General features: G+C 47.0%; 1 pseudogene; it reads right to left on the reverse strand.

Moving 5' to 3' along the window:
* Positions 1-6,762: 6,762 nt before the first annotated feature.
* Positions 6,763-6,880, reverse strand: LOC126238387 (5S ribosomal RNA; annotated as a pseudogene).
* Positions 6,881-7,783: the final 903 nt, after the last annotated feature.

The raw sequence follows: 7,783 nt of genomic DNA on the forward strand, positions 1-7,783 counted from the left end.
CCCAATTTGGCGTCGAATGTAATAAGACCTGCACCAAGGCGGCCGGACCTGCTCCGTACGGGCCTCCCAGCCAATGACGCCAAACGCTCATTTCCATTTCCATGGTCTTCTCTCTCGGAAGTGCCATGTGGCCGCCCGAAGTGACCGTGACTATCACTGCCAACAATCACGTACAATCTACAATGGCTACATTCCTGTTGAGTCTTTCTGCAATATCGCAGAAGGAACATACAGCTTCTCGTAGCGCTATTACACGCCCGTGTTCAAACTCAGTGTTGATAATGGCTTCTTTATCGTTTTATAGGCAATCTTCACTAAAATCAACTCAGCACGTCTAATTCGAAAGATAATTAACTCTCACGACCGCTGCAGAGCGAATTTAAAGCAAACCTGATTTTCAACTTCACTCTTATTTGACTGTCGCGAAATCTTTCAGATGTAGAAACAACCAACTTTCGTTTATGTCTCTCAAATCATCCTCTCCGTGAATATATTTGTACAACCTGTCATTGTTGCTGGTAGTAGTCTACTTGTAAAAACATTTAATAGTCTCAATCGCAGAAAAAATATTATACAGCATAATATTCAAAAACCATCTGGTGTGCAAAGGGTCTTTAATTTCAATACTGCGTTTCGTTCGTTTGGGGCATCATCAGATTGTGGAAATACAACTGAATATGAAACTAATCGATTAAAGAGTGATACGGAATGAGAGGTGGGCCTTAAGTACACTAGCAAACACTGCCACTGTATCACAGCGTAGGAAAATGCTTACAAAATGTAAACGTGGTATCAGCTGTGCACGGCACAATAGGTCCTCTAGCGCTCACACAAATGTGGCTATGCCGTTGTAAGGATGGTCGTATGCTGTGCTGCTATGGCAGTATCTGCTGGTGTGCTTAAGGTCCTCCTCTCATTCTTTATGACTCTTTCACAGATGGGTCTTACATCCAGTTAATTTTCACGATCTTATGATGTCCCAAAAGGGAGAAATGCTTTATTGAAATTAAATCTTTGCAACCGAGACTATTTTTTAATTTGAAATAATTCAAAATGGTTGCTGTACCAGCTGACCAGAATGACACGGAATAAATCGTAATTATATTAAACTTGGATGATTACCGGTTTCGGTTGATTAAAAACAATCCTCAGGTGATACTAAAGAACTGGTGCTTTCGGATCCAGCAGTATCCTTACTAAGTGTAACTCGGATTATGCTTACTATAGAGTCTGTACCTAAGTACAGTGTTGGCCGTAACACCGTAACTAAGTGTAACACGTCAATAGTAGAAAGCTGCTCACAGCTGTGTTCTGGCCAACCTTTTGCTGTTGACGTGTTACCCTTACTAACCTTGATGCACCCAACACTACGCTTAGGTACAGATTTTAAACGTAAAATACGGGATGGCTGTAGCTACTGTCAGTGCCAGCTGGTACTCGTCCTTACAACTTGAATATTTTACTGCCTAGCTAATGTCCTAGTTTGTTACAGCAAATTAGTATCCTTTCTGACACGTGGATAATTTAACCGGAAAATGGCGGAAAATCTGACAAACTGTGCCAGCGGCTACCAGCTGGATAATGTGTGGAAAACTAACATCTCCACGATTTGCTCAAATCAAAGACGACAGTGTGTGCCGATTTTGAGGGTGGAGCGTCAATTTAGAGGACAACTCCATCAGCGAGGGCGCTGCCTCCATCTGTAATGCGCAGAATACTCACAACATTCTATACAGGGTGGTCAGAAGAAGTCCGAAAAGCTTGTAACGATGTTTCAGGGTACGTTGTGCTGACAGAATTGTTAAGAAAAAATCTGATTCGGTGCGCTTTTTCCGAGGTAACAAGTACTGAAGTTGGCTCTTGCGGATGCCAAGTTCAAGCGACCAGCCAAATACAATTACTCTCAGTTGTTCTCATAGCGTCGAACCGGAGATGAGAGCCCACGACACTGCTCAGTCTTTGGTTCGGGTTCCCTCCGTACTACAGCTCATGCTTTATCGCTCTCTTATTCGGTTTTAGCCAACGGCCTTGCCGCAGTGGTAACACCGGTTCCCGTCAGGTCACCGGAGTTATGCGCTGTCGGGCTGGGCTAGCACTTGGATGAGTGACCGTCGGGTCTGCCGAGTGCTGTTGCAAGCGGGGTGCACTCAGCCCTTTTGAGGCTAACTGACAAGCTACTGGATGGGAAAGTAGCGGCACCGGTCACGTAAACTACCAACGGCCGGTGTGCTGACCACAGGTCCCTCCGTATCCGCACACAGTGACGCCTGTAGGCTGACGATGACACGGCGGTCGGTCGGTACCGTTGGGCCTTCATGTCATGTTCGGACGGAGTTTAGTTTTATTCGGTTTCAGGAAATCAAACGAAGAACACGTTTGGCGACACCGTCTTTGGTTAGCCGCTTGCATTTGTGCATAGAACGGCCTGATGGGCTAACTTCAATGCGAATTTGTTTCTTGACAATTATTCCAAAGAACATCTTATACTGCAACACGCCTACAAGCTTGTAAGTATGTTTTTGACCATGCTGTACATTGCGGGACGGAGGACGCCTTCATTAGCGTTCGCTGGCTCACTTGAAGACGATCGACAGGTTCCCAGTCGAAATATTGTGGAGTGTAGCTGACGCCGACCGGCTGCAAGACCGAAATTTCTTTGAACGCACTATTCGGCGAAAAAAGTTTATCACTATAAGTGGGAAGTATGCATCCCACGATAGATTATCAGAGTGGCAGTGGGAATTAGCTGCATATTATAGTTACGTATCAATGTCCGACTGGCAAACAGAAACCCGATAACGGTTTGCACAAACTTATGAATAAAGATCGCACCAGTAGGTTGTTCTGTCACATCGAATTAGTTCGCCCCTGTACACAGGCAACCTACTGAACAGATTTGTAAAGCAGGCTGCTGTCGTGCCTTCCCCGACAATTTGTGTCAGTGAACTGCATGCACGTATTGACGTTCGGCGCGTCACAAGCGGAGCCCATACCAAGCACCTGTGAGCCTCATGTGAGTTACAAGCCTGGAGTGATGCCCTGTCAACTGATGTGTGTCGGTTTTTCTAGCTCTTGAAGTTTTTCGCGCTGTCTTCTTCCGAAACCCCAGAGGTATTTATAAATAATCCCAATTGAAAGAAAACAGCCCTCGGTCATTATTTTTAACGAATTAACCGGGTTTCAACACTGCTAGGAGTGTCTTCCTCAGAATTTAAATCAAAGAATGGTCTATAAAATGGTCACAGAATTATGACTAAAACCGTATGATACAGAGTATAAGAACAGGATCATCGTGAAAGACTGGCAGTATTTATACGTCATTTATAAAATAATAAATATGCCAAAAGGGCATTAGTCACAAAGATATTTAAGATAAAAAATCCGTTTGCAACCTGTAACCGCGTAAGTAACGAGCAGCCCTTAGTGAATCGCCATCACAATTTTTTATCTTAAATATCTTTGTGACAAATGCCCTTTTGGCATATTATTTTGTAAATGACATATAAGTACTGCCAGTCTTTCACGATGATTCTGTACTTATAATCTGTATCATACGTTTTCAGTCATAATTCTGTGACCGTGTTATAGACCATTCTTTGATTTAAATTCTGAGGAAGACACTTCTAACAGTGTTGAAACCCGGTTAATTCGTAAAAAATAGTGACCGAGGGCTGTTTTATTTCAGTTGTAACTATTCACTGTCTCTGAACGTGCAGCCATGTACAAAATTTATAAATAATCCTTCCTGCATTGGAAAATGAAACGGCCGTAGATATTTTTTCGTACTGTCACTTCTGCGACATTAATTAAAACAACCATATATTGATTCCTTTCACTCTGAAAAAAATTGGTATGTAAAGTGTTAATTAAATGGCAAAACAAACTATAGGTTTTTCGAATATTTTTATGTTGTTCATAATAATGTTGCTTTTTTATTTCGTCCACCAGAAAGCATGTTTTACTATAGAAAATTTAAGCGAACAGAATTCTTACACTACTGGCCATTAAAATTGCTACACCAAGGAGAAATGCAGATGATAAACGGGTATTCATTGGACAAATATATTATACTGGAACTGACATGTGATTAAATTTTCACGCAACTTGGGCGCATAGATGCTGAGAAATCAGTACCCAGAACAACCACCTCTGGCCGTAATAACGGCCTTCATACGCCTGGGCATTGAGTCAAACAGAGCTTGGATGCCGTGTACTGGTAGAGCTGCCCACGCAGCTTCAACACGATACCACAGTTCCTCAAGAGTAGTGTCTGGCGTATTGTGACGAGCCAGTTGCTCGGCCACCATTGACCAGACGTTTTCAGTTGGTGAGAGATCTGGAGAATGTGCTGGCCAGGGCAGCAGTCGAACATTTTCTGTATGCTGAAAAGCCCGTACAGAGCCTGCAACATGCGGTCGTGCAGTATCCTGCTGAAATGTAGGGTTTCGCAGGGATCGAATGAAGGGTAGAGCCACGGGTCGTAACACATCTGAAATGTAACGTCCACTGTTCAAAGTGCCGTCAATGTGAACAAGAGGTGACAGAGACGCGTAACCAGTGGCACCCCAACCATCACGCCGGGTGATACGCCAGTACGGCGATGGCGATACACGCTTCCAATGTGCATTCACCGCGATGTCACCAAACACGGATGAGACCATAATGATGCTCTAAACAGAACCTGGATTCATCCGAAAATTTTTTCCATTCGTGCACCCAGGTTCGTCGTTGAGTACACCATCGCAGGCGCTCCTGTCTGCGAAGCAGCGTAAAGGTTAACTGCAGCCGTGGTCTCCGAGCTGATAGTCCATGCTGCTGCAAACAAAATGACTTTTTGCCCTTCATGCACCCAGCTTCGTCGCTGAGTACACCATCGCAGGCGCTCCTGTCTGTGATGCAGCGTCAAGGGTAACCGCAGCCGTGGTATCCGAGCTGTCAGTCCATGCTGCTGCAAACGTCGTCGAACTGTTCGTGCAGATGGATGTTGTCTTGCAAACGTCCCCATCTGTTGACTCAGGGATCGGGACGTCGCTGCACGATCCGTTACAGCCATGCGGATAAGATGCCTGTCATCTCGACTGCTAGTGATACGAGGCCGTTGGGATCCAGCACGGCGTTCCGTATTACCCTCCTGAACCCACCGGTTTCATATTCTGCTAACAGTCATTGGATCTCGACCAACGCTAGCAGCAATGTTGCGATACGATAAACCGCAATCATGATAGGCTACAATCCGACCTTTATCAAAGTCGGACACGTGATGGTACGCATTTCCCCTCCTTACACGAGGCATCACAACAACGTTTCACCAGGCAACGCCGGTCAACTGCTGTAGGTGTATGAGAAATCGGTTGGATACTTTCGTCATGATAGCACGTTGCAGGTGTCGCCACCGCCGCCAACCTTGTGTGAATGCTCCGAAAAGCTAATCATTTGCATATCACAGCATCTTCTTACTGTCGGTTAAATTTCGCGTCTGTAGCACGTCATCTTCGTGGTGTAGCAATTTTAATGGGCAGTAGTGTAGATTCTGCAGTGAACATAAATCCCACGGTGGAGCATTCAGCGGGAGTTTACGAGAAACTTCGCGCGTTCCTTCAGCAAAAGGCTGGTCCGCAGAAAACATGTCTGACATGCTTCGGCGTCCGGATTTACGGCGGCGGGACAGCGAGGAGCCGCAGGTAATCTGGCGGGAGCCGCTGGCCCGGAGCTGCTCTTCCGGAAGAGACGGTCGGCTGGAACGATAAGAGGCCTGGAGGTGGGCGTGACGGCCGCGGATCCCCGGAGGCCCGGCCGTTCTTTGTGTCGAAAGCTCTCAGCCACCTGCCACCAGCACGCCGGCCGCAGCCCGAGCCAAAGGGCAACTCGTAGAGGGCCCTCCATCACGGAAGCTGCGCCCGCGCTGTTTGGCTGCACCACGCCTGCTCTATCTCTTATTCTTTTTCTGTTTGGTTGTATCGCTAAAGACTTGCGTACTTTGAAACAACACTGAGCAGTTTATTTACAAGGGACAGTCAAATGAAAACGAGACAGTGTGGAGTCACGATTATTCGTAATAGTAACTCCACGGATAAATCCTTCGAAATATGTCGCAAAGAACTGAGATGAATGATATGGAATCTAGCTTGATAGGATGTCAGTTTTACAGCACAGAACATTATGATCCGTTTATTTCACTTGTTCTGATTCGTAACAGCTTCTGAATCCGTATCGGGAACACCAACTTGGCTGTGCGGCCGTGGACGCTTACATCCCCTGGGCTCGAGAGCGCGAGCCCAGCCGCTCCATCGCATCACCTTTGGACAGAACGGACGCCAAGAAAGGTTAACGGAACTGCTCTGGTCCAAAACAAAGCTATCTTCTCCAGTTTGCTATAAGGAAATGCACAAGACGGAAGACTGTGAGACGTATACTAATGACGCCTCGTGCCCAAAACATATGGTTTCTTCACGTTTAGCCACGTGTAAAGGAAACCCACTTGAAATGTAAGGTTCCAATTCGAAAACAGTAATAAACTTCGAGTAGATAGCGATGTAGATAGTCATAAACTAAAACTCCTACCGACCAGGCCATTACGGCCGAACGGTACCGACCGGCCGCCGTGTCATCCTCAGCCCACAGGCGTCACTGGATGCGGATATGGAGGGGCATGTGGTCAGCACACCGCTCTCCCGGCCGTACGTCAGTTTCCGGGACCGCAGCCGCTACTTCTAAATCAGGTAGCTCCTCAGTTTTCCTCAGAAGGGCTGAGTGCACCCCGCTTGCCAACAGCGCTCGGCAGACCGGACGGTCACCCATCCAAGTGCTTGCCCAGCCCGACAGCGCTTAGCTTCGGTGATCTGACGGGAACCGGTGTTACCACTGCGGCAAGGCCGTTGGCGTAGAAAGTCATAGGGAGACCGAAAATTCACTGTACAGGCAGGTAAACTGGTACTAAACTGGTACACCTGCCTAATATCGTGGAGGGCTACCGCGAGCACACAGAAATGTCGCAACACGACGTGGCATGGACTCGACTAATGTTTGAAGCACTGCTAGAGGGAATTGACACTATTAATCCTGCAGAGCTGTCCATAAATCCGTAATAGTGCAAGCAGATGGAGATCTCTTCTGAACAGCACATTGCAAGGCGTCCCAGAAATACTCAATAATGTTCGTGCCTGGGGATTTTAGTGGTCAGCGGAAGTGTTTAAACTCAGAAGTGTTTTCCTGGAACCACTCTGTAGCAGTTCTCGATGTTTGGGGAGTCGCTTTGTCCAGCTGGAATTTCCCAAGTCGGTCGGAATGTACAATGTACATGAATGGATGCAGATGATCGGACATGATACTTACGTACGTGTCACCTGTCAGAGTCGTGTCTAGACGTATCAGGTGTCCCATATCACTCCAACTGCACACACACGCCTCCACGAGCTTGAACATTCCCCTGCTGACATGCAGGGTCCATGGATTCATGGTTTCCATACCCGTACACGTCCACGTCCACCCGCCCGATTCAACTTGAAACGAGACTCGTCTGGCCAGGCAACATGTTTCCAGTCATCAACAGTCCAATGTCGGTGTTGACGGACCCAGGCGAGGCGTAAAGCTTTATGTCGTGTTGTCATCAAGGGTACACGAGTGGGCCTTCGGCTCCAAAAGCCCACTGAATGGTTCGCCCGCTGATATTTGTTGATGGCCCAGCATTGAAATCTGCAGCAATCTACGGAAGGGCTTCATCGCTACCTCGGAGATGCTGCGTCCCATCGCTCGTCCGCCGAGTGTAATAGTGCGTGCAAACTCA

The sequence above is a fragment of the Schistocerca nitens genome, chromosome 2 (genome assembly GCF_023898315.1).
Source record: "Schistocerca nitens isolate TAMUIC-IGC-003100 chromosome 2, iqSchNite1.1, whole genome shotgun sequence".
Taxonomy (NCBI): Eukaryota; Metazoa; Arthropoda; class Insecta; order Orthoptera; family Acrididae; genus Schistocerca; species Schistocerca nitens.